The sequence below is a fragment of the Pseudophryne corroboree genome, chromosome 3, assembly GCF_028390025.1.
Source record: "Pseudophryne corroboree isolate aPseCor3 chromosome 3, aPseCor3.hap2, whole genome shotgun sequence".
NCBI classification, from domain to species: domain Eukaryota; kingdom Metazoa; phylum Chordata; class Amphibia; order Anura; family Myobatrachidae; genus Pseudophryne; species Pseudophryne corroboree.
In genome coordinates this window covers 113,852,694-113,862,728 of record NC_086446.1, presented here as the reverse complement: position 1 = coordinate 113,862,728, position 10,035 = coordinate 113,852,694, and the positions used below count along the sequence as shown (strand labels likewise).

The following is a 10,035-nucleotide window of genomic DNA, read 5'->3' as shown; positions in this document are numbered from 1 at the left end:
AACACCGTTCTGTTGATGCATTCCATTTTCAAACGTATTCATTTATGAACCAGTAGTTAGAAGTAGAAAAGTTCTAACAGAAACCACTAAGCTCATCTACAGCCACACCACACTGGATACGCCCAATCTCATCTGATCTTGGAAGCTAAGCAGTGTTGGGCCTGGTTAGTACTTGGATGGGAGACCACCTGGGAATACAAGGTGCTGTAGATATTTTTTTTATACTGCCAACACCGTTCTGTTGATGCATTCCATTTTCAAACGTATTCATTTATGAACCAGTAGTTAGAAGTAGAAAAGTTCTAACAGAAACCACAAAGCTCATCTACAGCCACACCACACTGGATACGCCCAATCTCTTCTGATCTTGGAAACTAAGCAGTGTTGGGCCTGGTTAGTACTTGGATGGGAGACCACCTGGGAATACAAGGTGCTGTAGATATTTTTATACTGCCAACACCGTTCTGTTGATGCATTCCATTTTCAAACGTATTCATTTATGAACCAGTAGTTAGAAGTAGAAAAGTTCTAACAGAAACCACAAAGCTCATCTACAGCAACACCACACTGGATACGCCCAATCTCATCTGATCTTGGAAGCTAAGCAGTGTTGGGCCTGGTTAGTACTTGGATGGGAGACCACCTGGGAATACAAGGTGCTGTAGATATTTTTATACTGCCAACACCGTTCTGTTGATGCATTCCATTTTAAAACGTATTCATTTATGAACCGGTAGTTAGAAGTAGAAAAGTTCTAATAGAAACCAGAAAGTTCATCTACAGCAACACCACACTGGATACGCCCAATCTCATCTGATCTTGGAAGCTAAGCAGTGTTGGGTCTGGTTAGTACTTGGATGGGAGACCACCTGGGAATACAAGGTGCTGTAGATATTTTTTTTTATCCTGCCAACACCGTTCTGTTGATGCATTCCATCTTCAAACGTATTCATTTATGAACCAGTAGTTAGAAGTAGAAAAGTTCAAACAGAAACCACAAAGGTCATCTACAGCTACACCAAACTGGATACGCCCAATCTCATCTGATCTTGGAAGCTAAGCAGTGTTGGGCCTGGTTAGTACTTGGATGGGAAACCACCTGGGAATACAAGGTGCTGTAGATATTTTTATACTGCCAACACCGTTCTGTTGATGCATTCCATTTTAAAACGTATTCATTTATGAACCAGTAGTTAGAAGTAGAAAAGTTCTAACAGAAACCACTAAGCTCATCTACAGCCACACCACACTGGATACGCCCAATCTCATCTGATCTTGGAAGCTAAGCAGTGTTGGGCCTGGTTAGTACTTGGATGGGAGACCACCTGGGAATACAAGGTGCTGTAGATATTTTTTTTTATACTGCCAACACCGTTCTGTTGATGCATTCCATTTTCAAACGTATTCATTTATGAACCAGTAGTTAGAAGTAAAAAAGTTCTAACAGAAACCACAAAGCTCATCTACAGCCACACCACACTGGATACGCCCAATCTCATCTGATCTTGGAAGCTAAGCAGTGTTGGGCCTGGTTAGTACTTGGATGGGAGACCACCTGGGAATACAAGGTGCTGTAGATATTTTTATACTGCCAACACCGTTCTGTTGATGCATTCCATTTTCAAACGTATTCATTTATGAACCAGTAGTTAGAAGTAGAAAAGTTCTAACAGAAACCACAAAGCTCATCTACAGCAACACCACACTGGATACGCCCAATTTCATCTGATCTTGGAAGCTAAGCAGTGTTGGGCCTGGTTAGTATTTGGATGGGAGACCACCTGGGAATACAAGGTGCTGTAGATATTTTTATACTGCCAACACCGTTCTGTTGATGCATTCCATTTTCAAATGTATTCATTTATGAACCAGTAGTTAGAAGTAGAAAAGTTCTAACAGAAACCACAAAGCTCATCTACAGCCACACCACACTGGATACGCCCAATCTCATCTGATCTTGGAAGCTAAGCAGTGTTGGGCCTGGTTAGTACTTGGATGGGAGACCACCTGGGAATACAAGGTGCTGTAGATATTTTTATACTGCCAACACCGTTCTGTTGATGCATTAGATTTTCAAACGTATTCATTTATGAACCAGTAGTTAGAAGTAGAAAAGTTCTAACAGAAACCACTAAGCTCATCTACAGCCACACCACACTGGATACGCCCAATCTCATCTGATCTTGGAAGCTAAGCAGTGTTGGGCCTGGTTAGTATTTGGATGGGAGACCACCTGGGAATACAAGGTGCTGTAGATATTTTTTTTTATACTGCCAACACCATTCTGTTGATGCATTCCATCTTCAAACGTATTCATTTATGAACCAGTAGTTAGAAGTAGAAAAGTTCTAACAGAAACCACAAAACTCATCTACAGCCACACCACACTGGATACGCCCAATCTCCTCTGATCTTGGAAGCTAAGCAGTGTTGGGCCTGGTTAGTACTTGGATGGGAGACCACCTGGGAATACAAGGTGCTGTAGATATTTTTATACTGCCAACACCGTTCTGTTGATGCATTCCATTTTCAAACGTATTCATTTATGAACCAGTAGTTAGAAGTAGAAAAGTTCTAACAGAAACCACTAAGCTCATCTACAGCCACACCACACTGGATACGCCCAATCTCATCTGATCTTGGAAGCTAAGCAGTGTTGGGCCTGGTTAGTACTTGGATGGGAGACCACCTGGGAATACAAGGTGCTGTAGATATTTTTATACTGCCAACACCGTTCTGTTGATGCATTCCATTTTCAAACGTATTCATTTATGAACCAGTAGTTAGAAGTAGAAAAGTTCTAACAGAAACCACTAAGCTCATCTACAGCCACACCACACTGGATACGCCCAATCTCATCTGATCTTGGAAGCTAAGCAGTGTTGGGCCTGGTTAGTACTTGGATGGGAGACCACCTGGGAATACAAGGTGCTGTAGATATTTTTTTTTATACTGCCAACACCATTCTGTTGATGCATTCCATCTTCAAACGTATTCATTTATGAACCAGTAGTTAGAAGTAGAAAAGTTCTAACAGAAACCACAAAACTCATCTACAGCCACACCACACTGGATACGCCCAATCTCCTCTGATCTTGGAAGCTAAGCAGTGTTGGGCCTGGTTAGTACTTGGATGGGAGACCACCTGGGAATACAAGGTGCTGTAGATATTTTTATACTGCCAACACCGTTCTGTTGATGCATTCCATTTTCAAACGTATTCATTTATGAACCAGTAGTTAGAAGTAGAAAAGTTCTAACAGAAACCACTAAGCTCATCTACAGCCACACCACACTGGATACGCCCAATCTCATCTGATCTTGGAAGCTAAGCAGTGTTGGGCCTGGTTAGTACTTGGATGGGAGACCACCTGGGAATACAAGGTGCTGTAGATATTTTTTTTATACTGCCAACACCGTTCTGTTGATGCATTCCATTTTCAAACGTATTCATTTATGAACCAGTAGTTAGAAGTAGAAAAGTTCTAACAGAAACCACAAAGCTCATCTACAGCCACACCACACTGGATACGCCCAATCTCTTCTGATCTTGGAAACTAAGCAGTGTTGGGCCTGGTTAGTACTTGGATGGGAGACCACCTGGGAATACAAGGTGCTGTAGATATTTTTATACTGCCAACACCGTTCTGTTGATGCATTCCATTTTCAAACGTATTCATTTATGAACCAGTAGTTAGAAGTAGAAAAGTTCTAACAGAAACCACAAAGCTCATCTACAGCAACACCACACTGGATACGCCCAATCTCATCTGATCTTGGAAGCTAAGCAGTGTTGGGCCTGGTTAGTACTTGGATGGGAGACCACCTGGGAATACAAGGTGCTGTAGATATTTTTATACTGCCAACACCGTTCTGTTGATGCATTCCATTTTAAAACGTATTCATTTATGAACCATTAGTTAGAAGTAGAAAAGTTCTAACAGAAACTACTGTACTAAGCTCATCTACAGCCACACCACACTGGATACGCCCAATCTCATCTGATCTTGGAAGCTAAGCAGTGTTGGGCCTGGTTAGTACTTGGATGGGAGACCACCTGGGAATACAAGGTGCTGTAGATATTTTTTTTTATACTGCCAACACCGTTCTGTTGATGCATTCCATTTTCAAACGTATTAATTTATGAACCAGTAGTTAGAAGTAGAAAAGTTCTAACAGAAACCACAAAGCTCATCTACAGCCACACCACACTGGATACGCCCAATCTCATCTGATCTTGGAAGCTAAGCAGTGTTGGGCCTGGTTAGTACTTGGATGGGAGACCACCTGGGAATACAAGGTGCTGTAGATATTTTTATACTGCCAACACCGTTCTGTTGATGCATTCCATTTTCAAACGTATTCATTTATGAACCAGTAGTTAGAAGTAGAAAAGTTCTAACAGAAACCACAAAGCTCATCTACAGCAACACCACACTGGATACGCCCAATCTCATCTGATCTTGGAAGCTAAGCAGTGTTGGGCCTGGTTAGTACTTGGATGGGAGACCACCTGGGAATACAAGGTGCTGTAGATATTTTTATACTGCCAACACCGTTCTGTTGATGCATTAGATTTTCAAACTTATTCATTTATGAACCAGTAGTTAGAAGTAGAAAAGTTCTAACAGAAACCACTAAGCTCATCTACAGCCACACCACACTGGATACGCCCAATCTCATCTGATCTTGGAAGCTAAGCAGTGTTGGGCCTGGTTAGTATTTGGATGGGAGACCACCTGGGAATACAAGGTGCTGTAGATATTTTTTTTTATACTGCCAACACCATTCTGTTGATGCATTCCATCTTCAAACGTATTCATTTATGAACCAGTAGTTAGAAGTAGAAAAGTTCTAACAGAAACCACAAAGCTCATCTACAGCCACACCACACTGGATACGCCCAATCTCCTCTGATCTTGGAAGCTAAGCAGTGTTGGGCCTGGTTAGTACTTGGATGGGAGACCACCTGGGAATACAAGGTGCTGTAGATATTTTTATACTGCCAACACCGTTCTGTTGATGCATTCCATTTTCAAACGTATTCATTTATGAACCAGTAGTTAGAAGTAGAAAAGTTCTAACAGAAACCACAAAGCTCATCTACAGCAACACCACACTGGATACGCCCAATCTCATCTGATCTTGGAAGCTAAGCAGTGTTGGGCCTGGTTAGTACTTGGATGGGAGACCACCTGGGAATACAAGGTGCTGTAGATATTTTTATACTGCCAACACCGTTCTGTTGATGCATTCCATTTTCAAACGTATTCATTTATGAACCAGTAGTTAGAAGTAGAAAAGTTCTAACAGAAACCACTAAGCTCATCTACAGCCACACCACACTGGATACGCCCAATCTCATCTGATCTTGGAAGCTAAGCAGTGTTGGGCCTGGTTAGTACTTGGATGGGAGACCACCTGGGAATACAAGGTGCTGTAGATATTTTTTTTATACTGCCAACACCGTTCTGTTGATGCATTCCATTTTCAAACGTATTCATTTATGAACCAGTAGTTAGAAGTAGAAAAGTTCTAACAGAAACCACAAAGCTCATCTACAGCCACACCACACTGGATACGCCCAATCTCTTCTGATCTTGGAAACTAAGCAGTGTTGGGCCTGGTTAGTACTTGGATGGGAGACCACCTGGGAATACAAGGTGCTGTAGATATTTTTATACTGCCAACACCGTTCTGTTGATGCATTCCATTTTCAAACGTATTCATTTATGAACCAGTAGTTAGAAGTAGAAAAGTTCTAACAGAAACCACAAAGCTCATCTACAGCAACACCACACTGGATACGCCCAATCTCATCTGATCTTGGAAGCTAAGCAGTGTTGGGCCTGGTTAGTATTTGGATGGGAGACCACCTGGGAATACAAGGTGCTGTAGATATTTTTTTTATACTGCCAACACCATTCTGTTGATGCATTCCATCTTCAAACGTATTCATTTATGAACCAGTAGTTGGAAGTAGAAAAGTTCTAACAGAAACCACAAAGCTCATCTACAGCCACACCACACTGGATACGCCCAATCTCCTCTGATCTTGGAAGCTAAGCAGTGTTGGGCCTGGTTAGTACTTGGATGGGAGACCACCTGGGAATACAAGGTGCTGTAGATATTTTTATACTGCCAACACCGTTCTGTTGATGCATTCCATTTTCAAACGTATTCATTTATGAACCAGTAGTTAGAAGTAGAAAAGTTCTAACAGAAACCACTAAGCTCATCTACAGCCACACCACACTGGATACGCCCAATCTCATCTGATCTTGGAAGCTAAGCAGTGTTGGGCCTGGTTAGTACTTGGATGGGAGACCACCTGGGAATACAAGGTGCTGTAGATATTTTTTTTATACTGCCAACACCGTTCTGTTGATGCATTCCATTTTCAAACGTATTCATTTATGAACCAGTAGTTAGAAGTAGAAAAGTTCTAACAGAAACCACAAAGCTCATCTACAGCCACACCACACTGGATACGCCCAATCTCTTCTGATCTTGGAAACTAAGCAGTGTTGGGCCTGGTTAGTACTTGGATGGGAGACCACCTGGAAATACAAGGTGCTGTAGATATTTTTATACTGCCAACACCGTTCTGTTGATGCATTCCATTTTCAAACGTATTCATTTATGAACCAGTAGTTAGAAGTAGAAAAGTTCTAACAGAAACCACAAAGCTCATCTACAGCAACACCACACTGGATACGCCCAATCTCATCTGATCTTGGAAGCTAAGCAGTGTTGGGCCTGGTTAGTACTTGGATGGGAGACCACCTGGGAATACAAGGTGCTGTAGATATTTTTATAGTGCCAACACCGTTCTGTTGATGCATTCCATTTTAAAACGTATTCATTTATGAACCGGTAGTTAGAAGTAGAAAAGTTCTAATAGAAAACAGAAAGTTCATCTACAGCAACACCACACTGGATACGCCCAATCTCATCTGATCTTGGAAGCTAAGCAGTGTTGGGCCTGGTTAGTACTTGGATGGGAGACCACCTGGGAATACAAGGTGCTGTAGATATTTTTTTTTATCCTGCCAACACCGTTCTGTTGATGCATTCCATCCTCAAACGTATTCATTTATGAACCAGTAGTTAGAAGTAGAAAAGTTCAAACAGAAACCACAAAGGTCATCTACAGCTACACCACACTGGATACGCCCAATCTCATCTGATCTTGGAAGCTAAGCAGTGTTGGGCCTGGTTAGTACTTGGATGGGAAACCACCTGGGAATACAAGGTGCTGTAGATATTTTTATACTGCCAACACCGTTCTGTTGATGCATTCCATTTTAAAACGTATTCATTTATGAACCAGTAGTTAGAAGTAGAAAAGTTCTAACAGAAACCACTAAGCTCATCTACAGCCACACCACACTGGATACGCCCAATCTCATCTGATCTTGGAAGCTAAGCAGTGTTGGGCCTGGTTAGTACTTGGATGGGAGACCACCTGGGAATACAAGGTGCTGTAGATATTTTTTTTTATACTGCCAACACCGTTCTGTTGATGCATTCCATTTTCAAACGTATTCATTTATGAACCAGTAGTTAGAAGTAAAAAAGTTCTAACAGAAACCACAAAGCTCATCTACAGCCACACCACACTGGATACGCCCAATCTCATCTGATCTTGGAAGCTAAGCAGTGTTGGGCCTGGTTAGTACTTGGATGGGAGACCACCTGGGAATACAAGGTGCTGTAGATATTTTTATACTGCCAACACCGTTCTGTTGATGCATTCCATTTTCAAACGTATTCATTTATGAACCAGTAGTTAGAAGTAGAAAAGTTCTAACAGAAACCACAAAGCTCATCTACAGCAACACCACACTGGATACGCCCAATCTCATCTGATCTTGGAAGCTAAGCAGTGTTGGGCCTGGTTAGTATTTGGATGGGAGACCACCTGGGAATACAAGGTGCTGTAGATATTTTTATACTGCCAACACCGTTCTGTTGATGCATTCCATTTTCAAATGTGTTCATTTATGAACCAGTAGTTAGAAGTAGAAAAGTTCTAACAGAAACCACAAAGCTCATCTACAGCCACACCACACTGGATACGCCCAATCTCATCTGATCTTGGAAGCTAAGCAGTGTTGGGACTGGTTAGTACTTGGATGGGAGACCACCTGGGAATACAAGGTGCTGTAGATATTTTTATACTGCCAACACCGTTCTGTTGATGCATTAGATTTTCAAACGTATTCATTTATGAACCAGTAGTTAGAAGTAGAAAAGTTCTAACAGAAACCACTAAGCTCATCTACAGCCACACCACACTGGATACGCCCAATCTCATCTGATCTTGGAAGCTAAGCAGTGTTGGGCCTGGTTAGTATTTGGATGGGAGACCACCTGGGAATACAAGGTGCTGTAGATATTTTTTTTTATACTGCCAACACCATTCTGTTGATGCATTCCATCTTCAAACGTATTCATTTATGAACCAGTAGTTAGAAGTAGAAAAGTTCTAACAGAAACCACAAAGCTCATCTACAGCCACACCACACTGGATACGCCCAATCTCCTCTGATCTTGGAAGCTAAGCAGTGTTGGGCCTGGTTAGTACTTGGATGGGAGACCACCTGGGAATACAAGGTGCTGTAGATATTTTTATACTGCCAACACCGTTCTGTTGATGCATTCCATTTTCAAACGTATTCATTTATGAACCAGTAGTTAGAAGTAGAAAAGTTCTAACAGAAACCACAAAGCTCATCTACAGCAACACCACACTGGATACGCCCAATCTCATCTGATCTTGGAAGCTAAGCAGTGTTGGGCCTGGTTAGTACTTGGATGGGAGACCACCTGGGAATACAAGGTGCTGTAGATATTTTTATACTGCCAACACCGTTCTGTTGATGCATTCCATTTTCAAACGTATTCATTTATGAACCAGTAGTTAGAAGTAGAAAAGTTCTAACAGAAACCACTAAGCTCATCTACAGCCACACCACACTGGATACGCCCAATCTCATCTGATCTTGGAAGCTAAGCAGTGTTGGGCCTGGTTAGTACTTGGATGGGAGACCACCTGGGAATACAAGGTGCTGTAGATATTTTTTTTTATACTGCCAACACCGTTCTGTTGATGCATTCCATTTTCAAACGTATTCATTTATGAACCAGTAGTTAGAAGTAGAAAAGTTCTAACAGAAACCACAAAGCTCATCTACAGCCACACCACACTGGATACGCCCAATCTCTTCTGATCTTGGAAACTAAGCAGTGTTGGGCCTGGTTAGTACTTGGATGGGAGACCACCTGGGAATACAAGGTGCTGTAGATATTTTTATACTGCCAACACCGTTCTGTTGATGCATTCCATTTTCAAACGTATTCATTTATGAACCAGTAGTTAGAAGTAGAAAAGTTCTAACAGAAACCACAAAGCTCATCTACAGCAACACCACACTGGATACGCCCAATCTCATCTGATCTTGGAAGCTAAGCAGTGTTGGGCCTGGTTAGTACTTGGATGGGAGACCACCTGGGAATACAAGGTGCTGTAGATATTTTTATACTGCCAACACCGTTCTGTTGATGCATTCCATTTTCAAATGTATTCATTTATGAACCAGTAGTTAGAAGTAGAAAAGTTCTAACAGAAACCACAAAGCTCATCTACAGCCACACCACACTGGATACGCCCAATCTCATCTGATCTTGGAAGCTAAGCAGTGTTGGGCCTGGTTAGTACTTGGATGGGAGACCACCTGGGAATACAAGGTGCTGTAGATATTTTTATACTGCCAACACCGTTCTGTTGATGCATTCCATTTTCAAACGTATTCATTTATGAACCAGTAGTTAGAAGTAGAAAAGTTCTAACAGAAACCACTAAGCTCATCTACAGCCACACCACACTGGATACGCCCAATCTCATCTGATCTTGGAAGCTAAGCAGTGTTGGGCCTGGTTAGTACTTGGATGGGAGACCACCTGGGAATACAAGGTGCTGTAGATATTTTTTTATACTGCCAACACCGTTCTCTTGATGCATTCCATCTT

The 10,035-nt window shown here is 41.8% G+C and overlaps 43 non-coding genes and 1 pseudogene across 43 annotated transcripts; all 44 read left to right on the top strand.

Annotated features, from left to right (window-relative positions):
* Positions 1-94: 94 nt before the first annotated feature.
* Positions 95-213, top strand: LOC135069395 (5S ribosomal RNA). The gene has a single exon (XR_010255577.1). It is a non-coding gene; the product is annotated as a 5S ribosomal RNA (ribosomal RNA).
* Positions 214-323: 110 nt separating this feature from the next.
* LOC135070722 (5S ribosomal RNA) lies at positions 324-442 on the top strand. The gene has a single exon (XR_010256875.1). It is a non-coding gene; the product is annotated as a 5S ribosomal RNA (ribosomal RNA).
* A 107-nt stretch (positions 443-549) lies between these two features.
* Positions 550-668, top strand: LOC135059736 (5S ribosomal RNA). The gene has a single exon (XR_010246137.1). It is a non-coding gene; the product is annotated as a 5S ribosomal RNA (ribosomal RNA).
* A 107-nt stretch (positions 669-775) lies between these two features.
* Positions 776-894, top strand: LOC135067337 (5S ribosomal RNA). Its single transcript, XR_010253556.1, has one exon. It is a non-coding gene; the product is annotated as a 5S ribosomal RNA (ribosomal RNA).
* Positions 895-1,005: 111 nt separating this feature from the next.
* Positions 1,006-1,124, top strand: LOC134885081 (5S ribosomal RNA). The gene has a single exon (XR_010169206.1). It is a non-coding gene; the product is annotated as a 5S ribosomal RNA (ribosomal RNA).
* Positions 1,125-1,231: 107 nt separating this feature from the next.
* Positions 1,232-1,350, top strand: LOC135069383 (5S ribosomal RNA). Its single transcript, XR_010255566.1, has one exon. It is a non-coding gene; the product is annotated as a 5S ribosomal RNA (ribosomal RNA).
* A 111-nt stretch (positions 1,351-1,461) lies between these two features.
* Positions 1,462-1,580, top strand: LOC135069372 (5S ribosomal RNA). Its single transcript, XR_010255555.1, has one exon. It is a non-coding gene; the product is annotated as a 5S ribosomal RNA (ribosomal RNA).
* A 107-nt stretch (positions 1,581-1,687) lies between these two features.
* On the top strand, positions 1,688-1,806 carry LOC134885696 (5S ribosomal RNA). The gene has a single exon (XR_010169806.1). It is a non-coding gene; the product is annotated as a 5S ribosomal RNA (ribosomal RNA).
* Positions 1,807-1,913: 107 nt separating this feature from the next.
* LOC135069361 (5S ribosomal RNA) lies at positions 1,914-2,032 on the top strand. Its single transcript, XR_010255544.1, has one exon. It is a non-coding gene; the product is annotated as a 5S ribosomal RNA (ribosomal RNA).
* A 107-nt stretch (positions 2,033-2,139) lies between these two features.
* LOC135061880 (5S ribosomal RNA) lies at positions 2,140-2,258 on the top strand. The gene has a single exon (XR_010248246.1). It is a non-coding gene; the product is annotated as a 5S ribosomal RNA (ribosomal RNA).
* Positions 2,259-2,369: 111 nt separating this feature from the next.
* On the top strand, positions 2,370-2,488 carry LOC135062682 (5S ribosomal RNA). Its single transcript, XR_010249029.1, has one exon. It is a non-coding gene; the product is annotated as a 5S ribosomal RNA (ribosomal RNA).
* Positions 2,489-2,595: 107 nt separating this feature from the next.
* Positions 2,596-2,714, top strand: LOC135069350 (5S ribosomal RNA). Its single transcript, XR_010255533.1, has one exon. It is a non-coding gene; the product is annotated as a 5S ribosomal RNA (ribosomal RNA).
* Positions 2,715-2,821: 107 nt separating this feature from the next.
* LOC135069339 (5S ribosomal RNA) lies at positions 2,822-2,940 on the top strand. Its single transcript, XR_010255522.1, has one exon. It is a non-coding gene; the product is annotated as a 5S ribosomal RNA (ribosomal RNA).
* A 111-nt stretch (positions 2,941-3,051) lies between these two features.
* Positions 3,052-3,170, top strand: LOC135062680 (5S ribosomal RNA). Its single transcript, XR_010249027.1, has one exon. It is a non-coding gene; the product is annotated as a 5S ribosomal RNA (ribosomal RNA).
* Positions 3,171-3,277: 107 nt separating this feature from the next.
* On the top strand, positions 3,278-3,396 carry LOC135069328 (5S ribosomal RNA). The gene has a single exon (XR_010255511.1). It is a non-coding gene; the product is annotated as a 5S ribosomal RNA (ribosomal RNA).
* A 110-nt stretch (positions 3,397-3,506) lies between these two features.
* LOC135070721 (5S ribosomal RNA) lies at positions 3,507-3,625 on the top strand. The gene has a single exon (XR_010256874.1). It is a non-coding gene; the product is annotated as a 5S ribosomal RNA (ribosomal RNA).
* Positions 3,626-3,732: 107 nt separating this feature from the next.
* On the top strand, positions 3,733-3,851 carry LOC135059735 (5S ribosomal RNA). Its single transcript, XR_010246136.1, has one exon. It is a non-coding gene; the product is annotated as a 5S ribosomal RNA (ribosomal RNA).
* A 112-nt stretch (positions 3,852-3,963) lies between these two features.
* Positions 3,964-4,082, top strand: LOC135069316 (5S ribosomal RNA). Its single transcript, XR_010255499.1, has one exon. It is a non-coding gene; the product is annotated as a 5S ribosomal RNA (ribosomal RNA).
* Positions 4,083-4,193: 111 nt separating this feature from the next.
* Positions 4,194-4,312, top strand: LOC135069304 (5S ribosomal RNA). Its single transcript, XR_010255488.1, has one exon. It is a non-coding gene; the product is annotated as a 5S ribosomal RNA (ribosomal RNA).
* Positions 4,313-4,419: 107 nt separating this feature from the next.
* On the top strand, positions 4,420-4,538 carry LOC135059734 (5S ribosomal RNA). Its single transcript, XR_010246135.1, has one exon. It is a non-coding gene; the product is annotated as a 5S ribosomal RNA (ribosomal RNA).
* Positions 4,539-4,645: 107 nt separating this feature from the next.
* Positions 4,646-4,764, top strand: LOC135061879 (5S ribosomal RNA). Its single transcript, XR_010248245.1, has one exon. It is a non-coding gene; the product is annotated as a 5S ribosomal RNA (ribosomal RNA).
* Positions 4,765-4,875: 111 nt separating this feature from the next.
* LOC135062679 (5S ribosomal RNA) lies at positions 4,876-4,994 on the top strand. The gene has a single exon (XR_010249026.1). It is a non-coding gene; the product is annotated as a 5S ribosomal RNA (ribosomal RNA).
* Positions 4,995-5,101: 107 nt separating this feature from the next.
* Positions 5,102-5,220, top strand: LOC135059733 (5S ribosomal RNA). The gene has a single exon (XR_010246134.1). It is a non-coding gene; the product is annotated as a 5S ribosomal RNA (ribosomal RNA).
* Positions 5,221-5,327: 107 nt separating this feature from the next.
* LOC135069292 (5S ribosomal RNA) lies at positions 5,328-5,446 on the top strand. Its single transcript, XR_010255477.1, has one exon. It is a non-coding gene; the product is annotated as a 5S ribosomal RNA (ribosomal RNA).
* Positions 5,447-5,556: 110 nt separating this feature from the next.
* LOC135070720 (5S ribosomal RNA) lies at positions 5,557-5,675 on the top strand. Its single transcript, XR_010256873.1, has one exon. It is a non-coding gene; the product is annotated as a 5S ribosomal RNA (ribosomal RNA).
* A 107-nt stretch (positions 5,676-5,782) lies between these two features.
* On the top strand, positions 5,783-5,901 carry LOC135067243 (5S ribosomal RNA). The gene has a single exon (XR_010253462.1). It is a non-coding gene; the product is annotated as a 5S ribosomal RNA (ribosomal RNA).
* Positions 5,902-6,011: 110 nt separating this feature from the next.
* Positions 6,012-6,130, top strand: LOC135062678 (5S ribosomal RNA). Its single transcript, XR_010249025.1, has one exon. It is a non-coding gene; the product is annotated as a 5S ribosomal RNA (ribosomal RNA).
* Positions 6,131-6,237: 107 nt separating this feature from the next.
* On the top strand, positions 6,238-6,356 carry LOC135069280 (5S ribosomal RNA). The gene has a single exon (XR_010255466.1). It is a non-coding gene; the product is annotated as a 5S ribosomal RNA (ribosomal RNA).
* A 110-nt stretch (positions 6,357-6,466) lies between these two features.
* On the top strand, positions 6,467-6,585 carry LOC134889887 (5S ribosomal RNA; annotated as a pseudogene).
* Positions 6,586-6,692: 107 nt separating this feature from the next.
* Positions 6,693-6,811, top strand: LOC135059732 (5S ribosomal RNA). Its single transcript, XR_010246133.1, has one exon. It is a non-coding gene; the product is annotated as a 5S ribosomal RNA (ribosomal RNA).
* Positions 6,812-6,918: 107 nt separating this feature from the next.
* Positions 6,919-7,037, top strand: LOC135059731 (5S ribosomal RNA). The gene has a single exon (XR_010246132.1). It is a non-coding gene; the product is annotated as a 5S ribosomal RNA (ribosomal RNA).
* Positions 7,038-7,148: 111 nt separating this feature from the next.
* Positions 7,149-7,267, top strand: LOC135063013 (5S ribosomal RNA). The gene has a single exon (XR_010249354.1). It is a non-coding gene; the product is annotated as a 5S ribosomal RNA (ribosomal RNA).
* A 107-nt stretch (positions 7,268-7,374) lies between these two features.
* LOC135069269 (5S ribosomal RNA) lies at positions 7,375-7,493 on the top strand. The gene has a single exon (XR_010255455.1). It is a non-coding gene; the product is annotated as a 5S ribosomal RNA (ribosomal RNA).
* A 111-nt stretch (positions 7,494-7,604) lies between these two features.
* On the top strand, positions 7,605-7,723 carry LOC135069257 (5S ribosomal RNA). Its single transcript, XR_010255443.1, has one exon. It is a non-coding gene; the product is annotated as a 5S ribosomal RNA (ribosomal RNA).
* A 107-nt stretch (positions 7,724-7,830) lies between these two features.
* On the top strand, positions 7,831-7,949 carry LOC135067242 (5S ribosomal RNA). Its single transcript, XR_010253461.1, has one exon. It is a non-coding gene; the product is annotated as a 5S ribosomal RNA (ribosomal RNA).
* Positions 7,950-8,056: 107 nt separating this feature from the next.
* Positions 8,057-8,175, top strand: LOC135068094 (5S ribosomal RNA). Its single transcript, XR_010254302.1, has one exon. It is a non-coding gene; the product is annotated as a 5S ribosomal RNA (ribosomal RNA).
* Positions 8,176-8,282: 107 nt separating this feature from the next.
* Positions 8,283-8,401, top strand: LOC135061878 (5S ribosomal RNA). Its single transcript, XR_010248244.1, has one exon. It is a non-coding gene; the product is annotated as a 5S ribosomal RNA (ribosomal RNA).
* Positions 8,402-8,512: 111 nt separating this feature from the next.
* On the top strand, positions 8,513-8,631 carry LOC135062677 (5S ribosomal RNA). The gene has a single exon (XR_010249024.1). It is a non-coding gene; the product is annotated as a 5S ribosomal RNA (ribosomal RNA).
* Positions 8,632-8,738: 107 nt separating this feature from the next.
* On the top strand, positions 8,739-8,857 carry LOC135059729 (5S ribosomal RNA). The gene has a single exon (XR_010246130.1). It is a non-coding gene; the product is annotated as a 5S ribosomal RNA (ribosomal RNA).
* A 107-nt stretch (positions 8,858-8,964) lies between these two features.
* On the top strand, positions 8,965-9,083 carry LOC135069246 (5S ribosomal RNA). Its single transcript, XR_010255432.1, has one exon. It is a non-coding gene; the product is annotated as a 5S ribosomal RNA (ribosomal RNA).
* A 111-nt stretch (positions 9,084-9,194) lies between these two features.
* LOC135070719 (5S ribosomal RNA) lies at positions 9,195-9,313 on the top strand. The gene has a single exon (XR_010256872.1). It is a non-coding gene; the product is annotated as a 5S ribosomal RNA (ribosomal RNA).
* A 107-nt stretch (positions 9,314-9,420) lies between these two features.
* On the top strand, positions 9,421-9,539 carry LOC135059728 (5S ribosomal RNA). Its single transcript, XR_010246129.1, has one exon. It is a non-coding gene; the product is annotated as a 5S ribosomal RNA (ribosomal RNA).
* Positions 9,540-9,646: 107 nt separating this feature from the next.
* On the top strand, positions 9,647-9,765 carry LOC135069234 (5S ribosomal RNA). The gene has a single exon (XR_010255421.1). It is a non-coding gene; the product is annotated as a 5S ribosomal RNA (ribosomal RNA).
* Positions 9,766-9,872: 107 nt separating this feature from the next.
* On the top strand, positions 9,873-9,991 carry LOC135069223 (5S ribosomal RNA). Its single transcript, XR_010255410.1, has one exon. It is a non-coding gene; the product is annotated as a 5S ribosomal RNA (ribosomal RNA).
* The last annotated feature ends 44 nt before the right edge of the window (positions 9,992-10,035 follow it).